Genomic DNA, 22,238 nt, shown 5'->3' on the forward strand with positions numbered 1-22,238 from the left:
ATGCGAGTTCTGCCTACTCTCCGTCAGTGAAGTCAATTCTGAAACGCGTCCGAAAATGAACTGTAACTCAGCGAATACTCAGTCAAACAGGCATACAGTCACACAGGCATGAAGCTTGAATTTTCTTCTTTTAAATGAAGTAATTTTTATGAAAAACAAATATTCACAGTTTATGTAATATGTATGCAAAGAGAGAGATGTCAGTCGTTCTCATCTCAGCTAATTAAGTTTTAATGTGCTCCGCCCACGGAGAGCGCGCGCTATTCAAACGCAAATGTGAGGCGATCCAAACAAACCTGTGAAACGCCCACATCAGCTGGATAACACACACCGCGAGTTCACTTTCAGACTTATGTACTTTACGATGCTGTGAGGAATACTACTATCTTGATAATAATCCTGCAAAAATTTACCTCAGAAGTTCTGGAAGTATCATTTCGAGGAGCAAACGGATCCCGCTGAGGAATTAGGTCAGTTCTGTTTGCTTTGTTCTAATCTGAATGAATGAACGCACAGATGCGTGCTGTTGTGGAGCTACAGCTGGCAAAAATACTGTTTAAATATGAATTGCGTTTCTGTGTATGAATGAATGAACGAACGAACGCACAGATGCGTGCTGTTGTGGAGCTACTACAGCTGGCAAAAATACTGTTTAAATAATATGAATCGCGTTTGAATGAATGAACGCACAGATGCGCGCTGTTGTGGAGCTACTACAGCTGGCAAAAATACTGTTTAAATAATATGAATCGCGTTTGAATGAATGAACGCAAAGATGCGTGCTGTTGTGGAGCTACTACAGCTGGCAAAAATACTGTTTAAATATGAATTGCGTTTCTGTGTATGAATGAATGAACGAACGAACGCACAGATGCGTGCTGTTGTGGAGCTACTACAGCTGGCAAAAATACTGTTTAAATAATATGAATCGCGTTTGAATGAATGAACGCACAGATGCGCGCTGTTGTGGAGCTACTACAGCTGGCAAAAATACTGTTTAAATAATATGAATCGCATTTGAATGAATGAACGCAGAGATGCGTGCTGTTGTGGAGCTACTACAGCTGGCAAAAATACTGTTTAAATATGAATTGCGTTTCTGTGTATGAATGAATGAACGAACGAACGCACAGATGCGCGCTGTTGTGGAGCTACTACAGCTGGCAAAAATACTGTTTTAATATGAATCGCGAATACAAAGAAAGATTACACTGGAAATATTGTTACAATTTTAAATGTTGTTGTAATTGTATAACCTTAATTGTATAAAAAAAAAAATATATATATATATATATATAAGGATAGATGTAAACAAAATCTTAAAAGGTCATTATAAGCCTTCTCTTTAAATAATTGTATTATGCTTTATTAGTGACACATTTGGGAAGAGAATATATTCCAAATCTGAAAATACAGTATGAGAACAATTAACTGCACAATTACTAGAAATGTTTACCTTGGATATTGTACAATTTGCAAGCAAAATTTGTGGAAAAAAACAACAAACCAGTTATATATTGTCCTTGCATTTTTGTGGCTCATTCACACACCTGAATGAAAGGCTCATTACGTATGCAGCCTCATTATGCGGGCCCCATTGACTCCACAGGTGTGAATCACGCCCACCCGCATATGGCCTTTCCAAACAAAAAGTGTTTTACAAGATTTAAATCAATGTATTGTGTTATGTGAATGATTAGGCAGGATGATTTTCACATAATTTTGAAGAAAAAATTCTAGGCAACGTCATCCATTTGTCAAAAGTCTTATTTACATATATTTAGAATGTGTTTTATGGCCTTATTTCAGAAACTTTAGTTTTTTGTTTTTGAAAAAACCATGCATAAACATTATTCTATCAAAAATACAAACATGTACATGCAAGTTGTTCATATATTATGGTAGCCCTGTTTGTGCTAAATAGAGTGAATTTACACCTTTGCCATTAATATGTTTATAAGCAACTGAAAAAAGCACAAATGTCAGGGCATGTCAGAACATCTCAAGGACCCCAAAAACCCCTCAGACCCCAGAGGGTTAAAGTGTGAAAATTAATTGCAAGACAAAGTTTATATTAGTTCAAGTTTTCTCTGTGTGGATGTATTGTTCTGTTCCAGTGATGCTCTATGACTAAACCTTGAAGGGAAAAGATATCACCTATGGGGTCAAAGCCTGTTCCCCAATGGTATCTGCTGAAGCCTTTGCTGGAGGCATATATACCCCTCGGGTCCCAGCAAGTTTTCACCAAAGTGGTAGGACCCAGCGATCCATTGCACCACTTTGCATACCTTGTTTATTAGGGTAGCCTGCCATCCAGATAGTAAATATGCACTTGCTTTTTGCAATTCATCCATTGGGTTATTATGGAATCAAACTAATCAAGAGTTCTAGACTTTGACGGGTTCTTCTTATTTGTTTTCATGTTGCTGTTCTCATGATTGCTGTATGAGATTTTTATAGACAACTATGCCTAGGGCCTTGAAGTTCTATCACACCTAATGTAGCCACTTATATGTTTTCTTACTTGGCATATGTAACTCTTTAGGTATTTACAACGATTAAAGTGTGAAAATTAATTGAAAGAAAAAGTTTATATTAGTTCAAGTTTGCTCTGTGTGGATGTATTGTTCTGTTCCAGTGATGTTCTATGACTAAACCTTGAAGGGAAAAGATATCACCTATGGGGTCAAAGCCTGTTCCCCAATGGTATCTGCTGAAGCCTTTGCTGGAGGCATATATACCCCTCGGGTCCCAGCAAGTTTTCACCAAGGTGGTAGGACCCAGCGATCCATTGCACCACTTTGCATACCTTGTTAATTCGTGTAGCCTGCCATCCAGATAGTAAATATGCCCTTGCTTTTTGCAATTCATCCACTGGGTTATTATGGACTCAAACTAATCAAGAGTTCTAGACTTTGACGGGTTCTTCTTATTTGTTTTCATGTTGCTGTTCTCATGATTGCTGTTTGAGATTTTTATAGACAACTATGCCTAGGGCCTTGAAGTTCTATCACACCACATATAGCCACTTATGTGTTTTCTTACTTGGCATATGTAACTCTTTAGGTATTTACAACGATTAAAGTGTGAAAATTAATTGCAAGAAAAAGTTTATATTAGTTCACGTTTGCTCTGCGTCGATGTATTGTACTGTTGCAGTGATGCTCTATGACTAAACCTTGAAGGGAAAAGATATCACCTATGGGGTCAATGCCTGTTCCCCAATGGTATCTGCTGAAGCCTTTGCTGGAGGCATATATACCCCTCGGGTCCCAGCAAGTTTTCACCAAGGTGGTAGGACCCTGCGATCCATTGCACCACTTTGCAAACTTTGTTTATTCGTGTAGTCTGCCATCCAGATAGTAAATATGCACTTTCTTTTTTGCAATTCATCCATTGGGTTATTATGGAATCAAACTAATCAAGAGTTCTAGACTTTGACGAGTTCTTCTTATTTGCTTTCATGTTGCTTTTCACATGATTGCTGTATGAGATTTTTATAGACAACTATGCCTAGGGCCTTGAAGTTCTATCACACCACATGTAGCCACTTATATGTTTTCTTACTTGGCATATGTAACTCTTTAGGTATTTACAACACCACTGTTCACTATATGATTAAAGTGTGAAAATTAATTGCCAGAAAAAGTTTATATTAGTTCAAGTTTGCTCTGTGTGGATGTATTGTACTGTTCCAGTGATGTTCTATGACTAAACTTTGAAGGGAAAAGATATCACCTATGGGGTCAAAGCCTGTTCCCCAATGGTATCTGCTGAAGCCTTTGCTGGAGGCATATATACCCCTCAGGTCCCAGCAAGTTTTCACCAAGGTGGTAGGACCCAGCGATCCATTGCACCACTTTGCATACCTTGTTTATTCGTGTAGCCTGCCATCCAGATAGTAAATATGCCCTTGCTTTTTGCAATTCATCCACTGGGTTATTATGGAATCAAGCTAATCAAGAGGTCTAGACTTTGACGGGTTCTTCTTATTTGTTTTCATGTTGCTGTTCTCATGATTGCTGTATGAGATTTTTATAGACAACTATGCCTAGGGCCTTGAAGTTCTATCACACCACATATAGCCACTTATATGTTTTCTTACTTGGCATATGTAACTCTTTAGGTATTTACAACGATTAAAGTGTGAAAATTAATTGTAAGAAAAAGTTTATATTAGTTCAAGTTTGCTCTGTGTGGATGTATTCTTCTGTTCCAGTGATGTTCTATGACTAAACTTTGAAGGGAAAAGATATCACCTATGGGGTCAAAGCCTGTTCCCCAATGGTATCTGCTGAAGCCTTTGCTGGAGGCATATATACCCCTCGGGTCCCAGCAAGTTTTCACCAAGGTGGTAGGACCCAGCGATCCATTGCACCACATTGCATACCTTGTTTATTCATGTAGCCTGCCATCCAGATAGTAAATATGCCCTTGCTTTTTGCAATTCATCCACTGGGTTATTATGGAATCAAACTAATCAAGAGTTCTAGACTTTGACGGGTTCTTCTTATTTGTTTTCATGTTGCTGTTCTCATGATTGCTGTTTGAGATTTTTATAGACAACTATGCCTAGGGCCTTGAAGTTCTATCACACCACATATAGCCACTTATGTGTTTTCTTACTTGGCATATGTAACTCTTTAGGTATTTACAACGATTAAAGTGTGAAAATTGATTGCAAGAAAAAGTTTATATTAGTTCACGTTTGCTCTGCGTTGATGTATTGTACTGTTGCAGTGATGTTCTATGACTAAACCTTGAAGGGAAAAGATATCACCTATGGGGTCAAAGCCTGTTCCCCAATGGTATCTGCTGAAGCCTTTGCTGGAGGCATATATACCCCTCGGGTCCCAGCAAGTTTTCACCAAGGTGGTAGGACCCAGCGATCCATTGCACCACTTTGCATACTTTGTTTATTCGTGTGGTCTGCCATCCAGATAGTAAATATGCACTTTCTTTTTGCAATTCATCCATTGGGTTATTATGGAATCAAACTAATCAAGAGTTCTAGACTTTGACGGGTTCTTCTTATTTGCTTTCATGTTGCTTTTCACATGATTGCTGTATGAGATGTTTATAGACAACTATGCCTAGGGCCTTGAAGTTCTATCACACCACATGTAGCCACTTATATGTTTTCTTACTTGGCATATGTAACTCTTTAGGTATTTACAACGATTAAAGTGTGAAAATTAATTGTAAGAAAAAGTTTATATTAGTTCAAGTTTGCTCTATGTGGATGTATTGTACTGTTCCAGTGATGTTCTATGACTAAACCTTGAAGGGAAAAGATATCACCTATGGGGTCAAAGCCTGTTCCCCAATGGTATCTGCTGAAGCCTTTGCTGGAGGCATATATACCCCTCGGGTCCAAGCAAGTTTTCACCAAGGTGGTAGGACCCTGCGATCCATTGCACCACTTTGCCAACTTTGTTTATTCGTGTAGTTTGCCATCCAGATAGTAAATATGCACTTTCTTTTTGCAATTCATCCATTGGGTTATTATGGAATCAAACTAATCAAGAGTTCTAGACTTTGACGAGTTCTTCTTATTTGCTTTCATGTTGCTTTTCACATGATTGCTGTATGAGATTTTTATAGACAACTATGCCTAGGGCCTTGAAGTTCTATCACACCACATGTAGCCACTTATATGTTTTCTTACTTGGCATATGTAACTCTTTAGGTATTTACAACACCACTGTTCACTACATGATTAAAGTGTGAAAATTAATTGCCAGAAAAAGTTTATATTAGTTCAAGTTTGCTCTGTGTGGATGTATTGTACTGTTCCAGTGATGTTCTATGACTAAACCTTGAAGGGAAAAGATATCACCTATGGGGTCAAAGCCTGTTCCCCAATGGTATCTGCTGAAGCCTTTGCTGGAGGCATATATACCCCTCGGGTCCCAGCAAGTTTTCACCAAGGTGGTAGGACCCAGCGATCCATTGCACCACTTTGCATACCTTGTTTATTAGTGTAGCCTGCCACCCAGATAGTAAATATGCACTTGCTTTTTGCAATTCATCCCATTGGGTTATTATGGAATCAAACTAATCAAGAGTTCTAGACTTTGACGGGTTCTTCTTATTTGTTTTCATGTTGCTGTTCTCATGATTGCTGTTTGTGATTTTTATAGACAACTATGCCTAGGGCCTTGAAGTTCTATCACATCACATGTAGCCACTTATATGCTTTCTTACTTGGCATATGTAACTCTTTTGGTATTTACAACGATTAAAGTGTGAAAATTAATTGCAAGACAAAGTTTATATTAGTTCAAGTTTTCTCTGTGTGGATGTATTGTTCTGTTCCAGTGATGCTCTATGACTAAACCTTGAAAGGAAAAGATATCACCTATGGGGTCAAAGCCTGTTCCCCAATGGTATCTGCTGAAGCCTTTGCTGGAGGCATATATACCCCTCGGGTCCCAGCAAGTTTTCACCAAGGTGGTAGGACCCAGCGATCCATTGCACCACTTTGCATACCTTGTTTATTAGGGTAGCCTGCCATCCAGATAGTAAATATGCACTTTCTTTTTGCAATTCATCCATTGGGTTATTATGGAATCAAACTAATCAAGAGTTCTAGACTTTGACGGGTTCTTCTTATTTGCTTTCATGTTGCTTTTCACATGATTGCTGTATGAGATGTTTATAGACAACTATGCCTAGGGCCTTGAAGTTCTATCACACCACATGTAGCCACTTATATGTTTTCTTACTTGGCATATGCAACTCTTTAGGTATTTACAACGATTAAAGTGTGAAAATTAATTGTAAGAAAAAGTTTATATTAGTTCAAGTTTGCTCTGTGTGGATGTATTGTACTGTTCCAGTGATGTTCTATGACTAAACCTTGAAGGGAAAAGATATCATCTATGGGGTCAAAGCCTGTTCCCCAATGGTATCTGCTGAAGCCTTTGTTGGAGGCATATATACCCCTCGGGTCCCAGCAAGTTTTCACCAAGGTGGTAGGACCCAGCGATCCATTGCACCACTTTGCATACTTTGTTTATTTGTGTGGTCTGTCATCCAGATAGTAAATATGCACTTTCTTTTTGCAATACATCCATTGGGTTATTATGGAATCAAACTAATCAAGAGTTCTAGACTTTGACGGGTTCTTCTTATTTGCTTTCATGTTGCTTTTCACATGATTGCTGTATGAGATGTTTATAGACAACTATGCCTAGGGCCTTGAAGTTCTATCACACCACATGTAGCCACTTATATGTTTTCTTTCTTGGCATATGTAACTCTTTAGGTATTTACAACGATTAAAGTGTGAAAATTAATTGTAAGAAAAAGTTTATATTAGTTCAAGTTTGCTCTGTGTGGATGTATTGTACTGTTCCAGTGATGTTCCATGACTAAACCTTGAAGGGAAAATATATCACCTATGGGGTCAAAGCCTGTTCCCCAATGGTATCTGCTGATGCCTTTGCTGGAGGCATATATACCCCTCGGGTCCCAGCAAGTTTTCACCAAGGTGGTAGGACCCAGCGATCCATTGCACCACTTTGCATACCTTGTTTATTCGTGTAGCCTGCCATCCAGATAGTAAATATGCCCTTGCTTTTTGCAATTCATCCACTGGGTTATTATGGAATCAAACTAATCAAGAGTTCTAGACTTTGACGGGTTCTTTTTATTTGTTTTCATGTTGCTGTTCCCATGATTGCTGTTTGAGATTTTTATAGACAACTATGCCTAGGGCCTTGAAGTTCTATCACACCACATATAGCCACTTATGTGTTTTCTTACTTGGCATATGTAACTTTTTAGGTATTTACAACGATTAAAGTGTGAAAATTAATTGCAAGAAAAAGTTTATATTAGTTCACGTTTGCTCTGCGTCGATGTATTGTACTGTTGCAGTGATGCTCTATGACTAAACCTTGAAGGGAAAAGATATCACCTATGGGGTCAATGCCTGTTCCCCAATGGTATCTGCTGAAGCCTTTGCTGGAGGCATATATACCCCTCGGGTCCCAGCAAGTTTTCACCAAGGTGGTAGGACCCAGCGATCCATTGCACCACTTTGCATACTTTGTTTATTCGTGTGGTCTGCCATCCAGATAGTAAATATGCACTTTCTTTTTGCAATTCATCCATTGGGTTATTATGGAATCAAACTAATCAAGAGTTCTAGACTTTGACGGGTTCTTCTTATTTGCTTTCATGTTGCTTTTCACATGATTGCTGTATGAGATGTTTATAGACAACTATGCCTAAGGCCTTGAAGTTCTATCACACCACATGTAGCCACTTATATGTTTTCTTACTTGGCATATGTAACTCTTTAGGTATTTACAACGATTAAAGTGTGAAAATTAATTGTAAGAAAAAGTTTATATTAGTTCAAGTTTGCTCTGTGTGGATGTATTGTACTGTTCCAGTGATGTTCTATGACTAAACCTTGAAGGGAAAAGATATCACCTATGGGGTCAAAGCCTGTTCCCCAATGGTATCTGCTGATGCCTTTGCTGGAGGCATATATACCCCTCGGGTCCCAGCAAGTTTTCACCAAGGTGGTAGGACCCAGCGATCCATTGCACCACTTTGCATACCTTGTTTATTCGTGTAGCCTGCCATCCAGATAGTAAATATGCCCTTGCTTTTTGCAATTCATCCACTGGGTTATTATGGAATCAAACTAATCAAGAGTTCTAGACTTTGACGGGTTCTTCTTATTTGTTTTCATGTTGCTGTTCCCATGATTGCTGTTTGAGATTTTTATAGACAACTATGCCTAGGGCCTTGAAGTTCTATCACACCACATATAGCCACTTATGTGTTTTCTTACTTGGCATATGTAACTTTTTAGGTATTTACAACGATTAAAGTGTGAAAATTAATTGCAAGAAAAAGTTTATATTAGTTCACGTTTGCTCTGCGTCGATGTATTGTACTGTTGCAGTGATGCTCTATGACTAAACCTTGAAGGGAAAAGATATCACCTATGGGGTCAATGCCTGTTCCCCAATGGTATCTGCTGAAGCCTTTGCTGGAGGCATATATACCCCTCGGGTCCCAGCAAGTTTTCACCAAGGTGGTAGGACCCAGCGATCCATTGCACCACTTTGCATACTTTGTTTATTCGTGTGGTCTGCCATCCAGATAGTAAATATGCACTTTCTTTTTGCAATTCATCCATTGGGTTATTATGGAATCAAACTAATCAAGAGTTCTAGACTTTGACGGGTTCTTCTTATTTGCTTTCATGTTGCTTTTCACATGATTGCTGTATGAGATGTTTATAGACAACTATGCCTAGGGCAGGGGTCTTCAACTAAAATCGCTTGAGGTCCAGTAAATGAACCCTCCTCACCAGCCGAGGTCCGGACAATTATATACCTAAAAATATGAATTGATGGGTTTTACCAGACTAAAGAAATTACTGTAGATAACTTTTTTTTTTATTATTATTGAACAAAATATAATGTTATGGATAAACATATGTCTTTTCATATGTATAAGCAGCCATAAGTAATCCTTCACAAAACTGATCTAATGTTAATGCTGTTCTGTTATGTCCTTTAAGTTGATTTGGTACAAAATATCTGAATTCAACCAGTAACAATGTCTGCCAAAAATATGATAAAGGAAACTGTGCAAAATGCCTTCATCTCTAAATTTGCACTAAAGTTAAACACATTAATTTCAACATTAACAACTTAAATGGAAAACTAAAGTGCTTTTTTCGGCTGAACTGAGATTAACAATCATAATCAACGCAAACCACCTTGTATTGTCTCTACTTAACTAAATGTATCTAATGTTGATAATCAGCAATATCATTCAGAAACACATGCAAAAAATAGTGCCACCAGTGTTGGAAAAATTAAAAAGTGCAAGAAACCCTTTATCTCTTATTTTGTACAGTCCATAAAAATGTAAATAACCTCTTATGAAATTTAAATAAAATTGTCTAAAATGCACTGTATTCTCAATGAACTCTCATATGCTCGATGTTGGACGGTGAATGAGTGAGAGAGGACGACCCGTGTAGATCGCTCATACTGGGGTTTGAGCTCATTTATTTTCTGCGCCCTTACCTCGGGCTGCTGAGGATAAGTTTCTTCTAATAAGTGTCTATGTTTAGCTTCGTAATGACATTTAATGTTTCCACTTTGAACAACCGCGACAGACTCGGAGCAGATGAGACACACGGTGCTTGTAACAGTTACAGCTCGATGCAGGAAGAATAAATGCGTATGTTTCCACCAATTATCTCGGAAAACTCGGTTTTCAGCGTCAACTTTACTAATTTTTGAAAATGTCATTGTTTTTCACTCACTGAAAGTTTTATCTCTCTGCGTTTTTCACTCCCTGAAAGTTTCATCTGTCTGCGCGCTCTCTGCTCTCTTCATTGCACGCATGACTGACTGCGCGTCTGAACGTATACCAACAGTGAGCACAGTAACTGTAGTAGCAACCATAGCAACCCGTTGCGCTGTTGGACCCAGACGGCTCTACTGAGCTGACTTTGATGTGCCTGATATAAATGTGTTTTTATTAGAAAATAGCGGCATTTATTTATTTCATTATGTCAAAAGGCTTCGCGGTCCGTATGGACGCATTTTGCGGTCCGGATTCGGACCGGAGTCCGCCAGTTGGTGACCCCTGGCCTAGGGCCTTGAAGTTCTATCACACCACATGTAGCCACTTATATGTTTTCTTACTTGGCATATGTAACTCTTTAGGTATTTACAACGATTAAAGTGTGAAAATTAATTGTAAGAAAAAGTTTATATTAGTTCAAGTTTGCTCTGTGTGGATGTATTGTACTGTTCCAGTGATGTTCTATGACTAAACCTTGAAGGGAAAAGATATCACCTATGGGGTCAAAGCCTGTTCCCCAATGGTATCTGCTGAAGCCTTTGCTGGAGGCATATATACCCCTCGGGTCCAAGCAAGTTTTCACCAAGGTGGTAGGACCCTGCGATCCATTGCACCACTTTGCCAACTTTGTTTATTCGTGTAGTTTGCCATCCAGATGGTAAATATGCACTTTCTTTTTGCAATTCATCCATTGGGTTATTATGGAATCAAACTAATCAAGAGTTCTAGACTTTGACGAGTTCCTCTTATTTGCTTTCATGTTGCTTTTCACATGATTGCTGTATGAGATTTTTATAGACAACTATGCCTAGGGCCTTGAAGTTCTATCACACCACATGTAGCCACTTATATGTTTTCTTACTTGGCATATGTAACTCTTTAGGTATTTACAACACCACTGTTCACTATATGATTAAAGTGTGAAAATTAATTGCCAGAAAAAGTTTATATTAGTTCAAGTTTGCTCTGTGTGGATGTATTGTACTGTTCCAGTGATGTTCTATGACTAAACCTTGAAGGGAAAAGATATCACCTATGGGGTCAAAGCCTGTTCCCCAATGGTATCTGCTGAAGCCTTTGCTGGAGGCATATATACCCCTCGGGTCCCAGCAAGTTTTCACCAAGGTGGTAGGACCCAGCGATCCATTGCACCACTTTGCATACCTTGTTTATTAGTGTAGCCTGCCACCCAGATAGTAAATATGCACTTGCTTTTTGCAATTCATCCCATTGGGTTATTATGGAATCAAACTAATCAAGAGTTCTAGACTTTGACGGGTTCTTCTTATTTGTTTTTATGTTGCTGTTCTCATGATTGCTGTTTGTGATTTTTATAGACAACTATGCCTAGGGCCTTGAAGTTCTATCACACCACATGTAGCCACTTATATGCTTTCTTACTTGGCATATGTAACTCTTTTGGTATTTACAACGATTAAAGTGTGAAAATTAATTGCAAGACAAAGTTTATATTAGTTCAAGTTTTCTCTGTGTGGATGTATTGTTCTGTTCCAGTGATGCTCTATGACTAAACCTTGAAGGGAAAAGATATCACCTATGGGGTCAAAGCCTGTTCCCCAATGGTATCTGCTGAAGCCTTTGCTGGAGGCATATATACCCCTCGGGTCCCAGCAAGTTTTCACCAAGGTGGTAGGACCCAGCGATCCATTGCACCACTTTGCATACCTTGTTTATTAGGGTAGCCTGCCATCCAGATAGTAAATATGCACTTGCTTTTTGCAATTCATCCATTGGGTTATTATGGAATCAAACTAATCAAGAGTTCTAGACTTTGACGGGTTCTTCTTATTTGTTTTCATGTTGCTGTTCTCATGATTGCTGTATGAGATTTTTATAGACAACTATGCCTAGGGCCTTGAAGTTCTATCACACCTAATGTAGCCACTTATATGTTTTCTTACTTGGCATATGTAACTCTTTAGGTATTTACAACGATTAAAGTGTGAAAATTAATTGAAAGAAAAAGTTTATATTAGTTCAAGTTTGCTCTGTGTGGATGTATTGTTCTGTTCCAGTGATGTTCTATGACTAAACCTTGAAGGGAAAAGATATCACCTATGGGGTCAAAGCCTGTTCCCCAATGGTATCTGCTGAAGCCTTTGCTGGAGGCATATATACCCCTCGGGTCCCAGCAAGTTTTCACCAAGGTGGTAGGACCCAGCGATCCATTGCACCACTTTGCATACCTTGTTTATTCGTGTAGCCTGCCATCCAGATAGTAAATATGCCCTTGCTTTTTGCAATTCATCCACTGGGTTATTATGGAATCAAACTAATCAAGGGTTCTAGACTTTGACGGGTTCTTCTTATTTGTTTTCATGTTGCTTTTTACATGATTGCTGTATGAGATTTTTATAGACAACTATGCCTAGGGCCTTGAAGTTCTATCACACCACATGTAGCCACTTATATGTTTTCTTACTTGGCATATGTAACTCTTTAGGTATTTACAACACCACTGTTCACTATATGATTAAAGTGTGAAAATTAATTGCCAGAAAAAGTTTATATTAGTTCAAGTTTGCTCTGTGTGGATGTATTGTACTGTTCCAGTGATGTTCTATGACTAAACTTTGAAGGGAAAAGATATCACCTATGGGATCAAAGCCTGTTCCCCAATGGTATCTGCTGATGCCTTTGCTGGAGGCATATATACCCCTCGGGTCCCAGCAAGTTTTCACCAAGGTGGTAGGACCGAGCGATCCATTGCACCACTTTGCATACCTTGTTTATTCGTGTAGCCTGCCATCCAGATAGTAAATATGCCCTTGCTTTTTGCAATTCATCCACTGGGTTATTATGGAATCAAACTAATCAAGAGTTCTAGACTTTGACGGGTTCTTCTTATTTGTTTTCATGTTGCTGTTCTCATGATTGCTGTTTGAGATTTTTATAGACAACTATGCCTAGGGCCTTGAAGTTCTATCACACCACATATAGCCACTTATGTGTTTTCTTACTTGGCATATGTAACTCTTTAGGTATTTACAACGATTAAAGTGTGAAAATTAATTGCAAGAAAAAGTTTATATTAGTTCACGTTTGCTCTGCGTCGATGTATTGTACTGTTGCAGTGATGCTCTATGACTAAACCTTGAAGGGAAAAGATATCACCTATGGGGTCAATGCCTGTTCCCCAATGGTATCTGCTGAAGCCTTTGCTGGAGGCATATATACCCCTCGGGTCCCAGCAAGTTTTCACCAAGGTGGTAGGACCCAGCGATCCATTGCACCACTTTGCATACTTTGTTTATTCGTGTGGTCTGCCATCCAGATAGTAAATATGCACTTTCTTTTTGCAATTCATCCATTGGGTTATTATGGAATCAAACTAATCAAGAGTTCTAGACTTTGACGGGTTCTTCTTATTTGCTTTCATGTTGCTTTTCACATGATTGCTGTATGAGATGTTTATAGACAACTATGCCTAGGGCCTTGAAGTTCTATCACACCACATGTAGCCACTTATATGTTTTCTTACTTGGCATATGTTACTCTTTAGGTATTTACAACGATTAAAGTGTGAAAATTAATTGTAAGAAAAAGTTTATATTAGTTCAAGTTTGCTCTGTGTGGATGTATTGTACTGTTCCAGTGATGTTCTATGACTAAACCTTGAAGGGAAAAGATATCACCTATGGGGTCAAAGCCTGTTCCCCAATGGTATCTGCTGAAGCCTTTGCTGGAGGCATATATACCCCTCGGGTCCCAGCAAGTTTTCACCAAGGTGGTAGGACCCTGCGATCCATTGCACCACTTTGCAAACTTTGTTTATTCGTGTAGTCTGCCATCCAGATAGTAAATATGCACTTTCTTTTTTGCAATTCATCCATTGGGTTATTATGGAATCAAACTAATCAAGAGTTCTAGACTTTGACGAGTTCTTCTTATTTGCTTTCATGTTGCTTTTTACATGATTGCTGTATGAGATTTTTATAGACAACTATGCCTAGGGCCTTGAAGTTCTATCACACCACATGTAGCCACTTATATGTTTTCTTACTTGGCATATGTAACTCTTTAGGTATTTACAACACCACTGTTCACTATATGATTAAAGTGTGAAAATTAATTGCCAGAAAAAGTTTATATTAGTTCAAGTTTGCTCTGTGTGGATGTATTGTACTGTTCCAGTGATGTTCTATGACTAAACTTTGAAGGGAAAAGATATCACCTATGGGGTCAAAGCCTGTTCCCCAATGGTATCTGCTGATGCCTTTGCTGGAGGCATATATACCCCTCGGGTCCCAGCAAGTTTTCACCAAGGTGGTAGGACCCAGCGATCCATTGCACCACTTTGCATACCTTGTTTATTCGTGTAGCCTGCCATCCAGATAGTAAATATGCCCTTGCTTTTTGCAATTCATCCACTGGGTTATTATGGAATCAAACTAATCAAGAGTTCTAGACTTTGACGGGTTCTTCTTATTTGTTTTCATGTTGCTGTTCTCATGGTTGCTGTTTGAGATTTTTATAGACAACTATGCCTAGGGCCTTGAAGTTCTATCACACCACATATAGCCACTTATGTGTTTTCTTACTTGGCATATGTAACTCTTTAGGTATTTACAACGATTAAAGTGTGAAAATTAATTGCAAGAAAAAGTTTATATTAGTTCACGTTTGCTCTGCGTCGATGTATTGTACTGTTGCAGTGATGCTCTATGACTAAACCTTGAAGGGAAAAGATATCACCTATGGGGTCAATGCCTGTTCCCCAATGGTATCTGCTGAAGCCTTTGCTGGAGGCATATATACCCCTCGGGTCCCAGCAAGTTTTCACCAAGGTGGTAGGACCCAGCGATCCATTGCACCACTTTGCATACTTTGTTTATTCGTGTGGTCTGCCATCCAGATAGTAAATATGCACTTTCTTTTTGCAATTCATCCATTGGGTTATTATGGAATCAAACTAATCAAGAGTTCTAGACTTTGACGGGTTCTTCTTATTTGCTTTCATGTTGCTTTTCACATGATTGCTGTATGAGATGTTTATAGACAACTATGCCTAGGGCCTTGAAGTTCTATCACACCACATGTAGCCACTTATATGTTTTCTTACTTGGCATATGTAACTCTTTAGGTATTTACAACGATTAAAGTGTGAAAATTAATTGTAAGAAAAAGTTTATATTAGTTCAAGTTTGCTCTGTGTGGATGTATTGTACTGTTCCAGTGATGTTCTATGACTAAACCTTGAAGGGAAAAGATATCACCTATGGGGTCAAAGCCTGTTCCCCAATGGTATCTGCTGAAGCCTTTGCTGGAGGCATATATACCCCTCGGGTCCAAGCAAGTTTTCACCAAGGTGGTAGGACCCTGCGATCCATTGCACCACTTTGCCAACTTTGTTTATTCGTGTAGTTTGCCATCCAGATAGTAAATATGCACTTTCTTTTTGCAATTCATCCATTGGGTTATTATGGAATCAAACTAATCAAGAGTTCTAGACTTTGACGAGTTCCTCTTATTTGCTTTCATGTTGCTTTTCACATGATTGCTGTATGAGATTTTTATAGACAACTATGCCTAGGGCCTTGAAGTTATATCACACCACATGTAGCCACTTATATGTTTTCTTACTTGGCATATGTAACTCTTTAGGTATTTACAACACCACTGTTCACTATATGATTAAAGTGTGAAAATTAATTGCCAGAAAAAGTTTATATTAGTTCAAGTTTGCTCTGTGTGGATGTATTGTACTGTTCCAGTGATGTTCTATGACTAAACCTTGAAGGGAAAAGATATCACGTATGGGGTCAAAGCCTGTTCCCCAATGGTATCTGCTGAAGCCTTTGCTGGAGGCATATATACCCCTCGGGTCCCAGCAAGTTTTCACCAAGGTGGTAGGACCCAGCGATCCATTGCACCACTTTGCATACCTTGTTTATTAGTGTAGCCTGCCACCCAGATAGTAAATATGCACTTGCTTTTTGCAATTCATCCATTGGGTTATTATGGAATCAAACTAATCAAGAGTTCTAGACTTTGACAGGTTCTTCTTATTTGTTTTCATGTTGCTGTTCTCATGATTGCTGTTTGTGATTTTTATAGACAACTATGCCTAGGGCCTTGAAGTTCTATCACACCACATGTAGCCACTTATATGCTTTCTTACTTGGCATATGTAACTCTTTTGGTATTTACAACGATTAACCCCCTGAGGTCGGCTGTCGCGCCGGCGCGATAGGCTCGTTTTTTTCCGTATGAGTGCAAAAAAAAAAAAAAAAAAAAAAAAAATTTTTATCTTATATGCTTGTGTTATACATCAATCGATCCTGTTTAGTGTGTATTTTTTTTGTGTATGCTCATAATAAAAACAAAGTGTTGTGCTTTTTGCCAAATAAAGAAAAATAAACATGATGCGAGTTCTGCCTACTCTCCGTCAGTGAAGTCAATTCTGAAACGCGTCCGAAAATGAACTGTAACTCAGCGAATACTCAGTCAAACAGGCATACAGTCACACAGGCATGAAGCTTGAATTTTCTTCTTTTAAATGAAGTAATTTTTATGAAAAACAAATATTCACAGTTTATGTAATATGTATGCAAAGAGAGAGATGTCAGTCGTTCTCATCTCAGCTAATTAAGTTTTAATGTGCTCCGCCCACGGAGAGCGCGCGCTATTCAAACGCAAATGTGAGGCGATCCAAACAAACCTGTGAAACGCCCACATCAGCTGGATAACACACACCGCGAGTTCACTTTCAGACTTATGTACTTTACGATGCTGTGAGGAATACTACTATCTTGATAATAATCCTGCAAAAATTTACCTCAGAAGTTCTGGAAGTATCATTTCGAGGAGCAAACGGATCCCGCTGAGGAATTAGGTCAGTTCTGTTTGCTTTGTTCTAATCTGAATGAATGAACGCACAGATTCGTGCTGTTGTGGAGCTACGGCAAAAATACTGTTTAAATATGAATTGCGTTTCTGTGTATGAATGAATGAACGAACGAACGCACAGATGCGTGCTGTTGTGGAGCTACTACAGCTGGCAAAAATACTGTTTAAATAATATGAATCGCGTTTGAATGAATGAACGCACAGATGCGCGCTGTTGTGGAGCTACTACAGCTGGCAAAAATACTGTTTAAATAATATGAATCGCGTTTGAATGAATGAACGCAAAGATGCGTGCTGTTGTGGAGCTACTACAGCTGGCAAAAATACTGTTTAAATATGAATTGCGTTTCTGTGTATGAATGAATGAACGAACGAACGCACAGATGCGTGCTGTTGTGGAGCTACTACAGCTGGCAAAAATACTGTTTAAATAATATGAATCGCGTTTGAATGAATGAACGCACAGATGCGCGCTGTTGTGGAGCTACTACAGCTGGCAAAAATACTGTTTAAATAATATGAATCGCGTTTGAATGAATGAACGCAGAGATGCGTGCTGTTGTGGAGCTACTACAGCTGGCAAAAATACTGTTTAAATATGAATTGCGTTTCTGTGTATGAATGAATGAACGAACGAACGCACAGATGCGCGCTGTTGTGGAGCTACTACAGCTGGCAAAAATACTGTTTTAATATGAATCGCGAATACAAAGAAAGATTACACTGGAAATATTGTTACAATTTTAAATGTTGTTGTAATTGTATAACCTTAATTGTATAAAAAAAAAATATATATATATATATATATAAGGATAGATGTAAACAAAATCTTAAAAGGTCATTATAAGCCTTCTCTTTAAATAATTTTATTATGCTTTATTAGTGACACATTTGGGAAGAGAATATATTCCAAATCTGAAAATACAGTATGAGAACAATTAACTGCACAATTACTAGAAATGTTTACCTTGGATATTGTACAATTTGCAAGCAAAATTTGTGGAAAAAAACAACAAACCAGTTATATATTGTCCTTGCATTTTTGTGGCTCATTCACACACCTGAATGAAAGGCTCATTACGTATGCAGCCTCATTATGCGGGCCCCATTGACTCCACAGGTGTGAATCACGCCCACCCGCATATGGCCTTTCCAAACAAAAAGTGTTTTACAAGATTTAAATCAATGTATTGTGTTATGTGAATGATTAGGCAGGATGATTTTCACATAATTTTGAAGAAAAAATTCTAGGCAACGTCATCCATTTGTCAAAAGTCTTATTTACATATATTTAGAATGTGTTTTATGGCCTTATTTCAGAAACTTTAGTTTTTTGTTTTTGAAAAAACCATGCATAAACATTATTCTATCAAAAATACAAACATGTACATGCAAGTTGTTCATATATTATGGTAGCCCTGTTTGTGCTAAATAGAGTGAATTTACACCTTTGCCATTAATATGTTTATAAGCAACTGAAAAAAGCACAAATGTCAGGGCATGTCAGAACATCTCAAGGACCCCAAAAACCCCTCAGACCCCAGAGGGTTAAAGTGTGAAAATTAATTGCAAGACAAAGTTTATATTAGTTCAAGTTTTCTCTGTGTGGATGTATTGTTCTGTTCCAGTGATGCTCTATGACTAAACCTTGAAGGGAAAAGATATCACCTATGGGGTCAAAGCCTGTTCCCCAATGGTATCTGCTGAAGCCTTTGCTGGAGGCATATATACCCCTCGGGTCCCAGCAAGTTTTCACCAAGGTGGTAGGACCCAGCGATCCATTGCACCACTTTGCATACCTTGTTTATTAGGGTAGCCTGCCATCCAGATAGTAAATATGCACTTGCTTTTTGCAATTCATCCATTGGGTTATTATGGAATAAAACTAATCAAGAGTTCTAGACTTTGACGGGTTCTTCTTATTTGTTTTCATGTTGCTGTTCTCATGATTGCTGTATGAGATTTTTATAGACAACTATGCCTAGGGCCTTGAAGTTCTATCACACCTAATGTAGCCACTTATATGTTTTCTTACTTGGCATATGTAACTCTTTAGGTATTTACAACGATTAAAGTGTGAAAATTAATTGAAAGAAAAAGTTTATATTAGTTCAAGTTTGCTCTGTGTGGATGTATTGTTCTGTTCCAGTGATGTTCTATGACTAAACCTTGAAGGGAAAAGATATCACCTATGGGGTCAAAGCCTGTTCCCCAATGGTATCTGCTGAAGCCTTTGCTGGAGGCATATATACCCCTCGGGTCCCAGCAAGTTTTCACCAAGGTGGTAGGACCCAGCGATCCATTGCACCACTTTGCATACCTTGTTTATTCGTGTAGCCTGCCATCCAGATAGTAAATATGCCCTTGCTTTTTGCAATTCATCCACTGGGTTATTATGGACTCAAACTAATCAAGAGTTCTAGACTTTGACGGGTTCTTCTTATTTGTTTTCATGTTGCTGTTCTCATGATTGCTGTTTGAGATTTTTATAGACAACTATGCCTAGGGCCTTGAAGTTCTATCACACCACATATAGCCACTTATGTGTTTTCTTACTTGGCATATGTAACTCTTTAGGTATTTACAACGATTAAAGTGTGAAAATTAATTGCAAGAAAAAGTTTATATTAGTTCACGTTTGCTCTGCGTCGATGTATTGTACTGTTGCAGTGATGCTCTATGACTAAACCTTGAAGGGAAAAGATATCACCTATGGGGTCAATGCCTGTTCCCCAATGGTATCTGCTGAAGCCTTTGCTGGAGGCATATATACCCCTCGGGTCCCAGCAAGTTTTCACCAAGGTGGTAGGACCCTGCGATCCATTGCACCACTTTGCAAACTTTGTTTATTCGTGTAGTCTGCCATCCAGATAGTAAATATGCACTTTCTTTTTTGCAATTCATCCATTGGGTTATTATGGAATCAAACTAATCAAGAGTTCTAGACTTTGACGAGTTCTTCTTATTTGCTTTCATGTTGCTTTTCACATGATTGCTGTATGAGATTTTTATAGACAACTATGCCTAGGGCCTTGAAGTTCTATCACACCACATGTAGCCACTTATATGTTTTCTTACTTGGCATATGTAACTCTTTAGGTATTTACAACACCACTGTTCACTATATGATTAAAGTGTGAAAATTAATTGCCAGAAAAAGTTTATATTAGTTCAAGTTTGCTCTGTGTGGATGTATTGTACTGTTCCAGTGATGTTCTATGACTAAACTTTGAAGGGAAAAGATATCACCTATGGGGTCAAAGCCTGTTCCCCAATGGTATCTGCTGAAGCCTTTGCTGGAGGCATATATACCCCTCAGGTCCCAGCAAGTTTTCACCAAGGTGGTAGGACCCAGCGATCCATTGCACCACTTTGCATACCTTGTTTATTCGTGTAGCCTGCCATCCAGATAGTAAATATGCCCTTGCTTTTTGCAATTCATCCACTGGGTTATTATGGAATCAAGCTAATCAAGAGGTCTAGACTTTGACGGGTTCTTCTTATTTGTTTTCATGTTGCTGTTCTCATGATTGCTGTATGAGATTTTTATAGACAACTATGCCTAGGGCCTTGAAGTTCTATCACACCACATATAGCCACTTATATGTTTTCTTACTTGGCATATGTAACTCTTTAGGTATTTACAACGATTAAAGTGTGAAAATTAATTGTAAGAAAAAGTTTATATTAGTTCAAGTTTGCTCTGTGTGGATGTATTGTTCTGTTCCAGTGATGTTCTATGACTAAACTTTGAAGGGAAAAGATATCACCTATGGGGTCAAAGCCTGTTCCCCAATGGTATCTGCTGAAGCCTTTGCTGGAGGCATATATACCCCTCGGGTCCCAGCAAGTTTTCACCAAGGTGGTAGGACCCAGCGATCCATTGCACCACATTGCATACCTTGTTTATTCGTGTAGCCTGCCATCCAGATAGTAAATATGCCCTTGCTTTTTGCAATTCATCCACTGGGTTATTATGGAATCAAACTAATCAAGAGTTCTAGACTTTGACAGGTTCTTCTTATTTGTTTTCATGTTGCTGTCCTCATGATTGCTGTTTGAGATTTTTATAGACAACTATGCCTAGGGCCTTGAAGTTCTATCACACCACATATAGCCACTTATGTGTTTTCTTACTTGGCATATGTAACTCTTTAGGTATTTACAACGATTAAAGTGTGAAAATTAATTGCAAGAAAAAGTTTATATTAGTTCACGTTTGCTCTGCGTTGATGTATTGTACTGTTGCAGTGATGTTCTATGACTAAACCTTGAAGGGAAAAGATATCACCTATGGGGTCAAAGCCTGTTCCCCAATGGTATCTGCTGAAGCCTTTGCTGGAGGCATATATACCCCTCGGGTCCCAGCAAGTTTTCACCAAGGTGGTAGGACCCAGCGATCCATTGCACCACTTTGCATACTTTGTTTATTCGTGTGGTCTGTCATCCAGATAGTAAATATGCACTTTCTTTTTGCAATTCATCCACTGGGTTATTATGGAATCAAACTAATCAAGAGTTCTAGACTTTGACGGGTTCTTCTTATTTGCTTTCATGTTGCTTTTCACATGATTGCTGTATGAGATGTTTATAGACAACTATGCCTAGGGCCTTGAAGTTCTATCACACCACATGTAGCCACTTATATGTTTTCTTTCTTGGCATATGTAACTCTTTAGGTATTTACAACGATTAAAGTGTGAAAATTAATTGTAAGAAAAAGTTTATATTAGTTCAAGTTTGCTCTGTGTGGATGTATTGTACTGTTCCAGTGATGTTCTATGACTAAACCTTGAAGGGAAAATATATCACCTATGGGGTCAAAGCCTGTTCCCCAATGGTATCTGCTGATGCCTTTGCTGGAGGCATATATACCTCTCGGGTCCCAGCAAGTTTTCACCAAGGTGGTAGGACCCAGCGATCCATTGCACCACTTTGCATACCTTGTTTATTCGTGTAGCCTGCCATCCAGATAGTAAATATGCCCTTGCTTTTTGCAATTCATCCACTGGGTTATT

The sequence above is a fragment of the Scardinius erythrophthalmus genome, assembly GCF_964197995.2.
Source record: "Scardinius erythrophthalmus genome assembly, chromosome: 9".
NCBI classification, from domain to species: Eukaryota; Metazoa; Chordata; class Actinopteri; order Cypriniformes; family Leuciscidae; genus Scardinius; species Scardinius erythrophthalmus.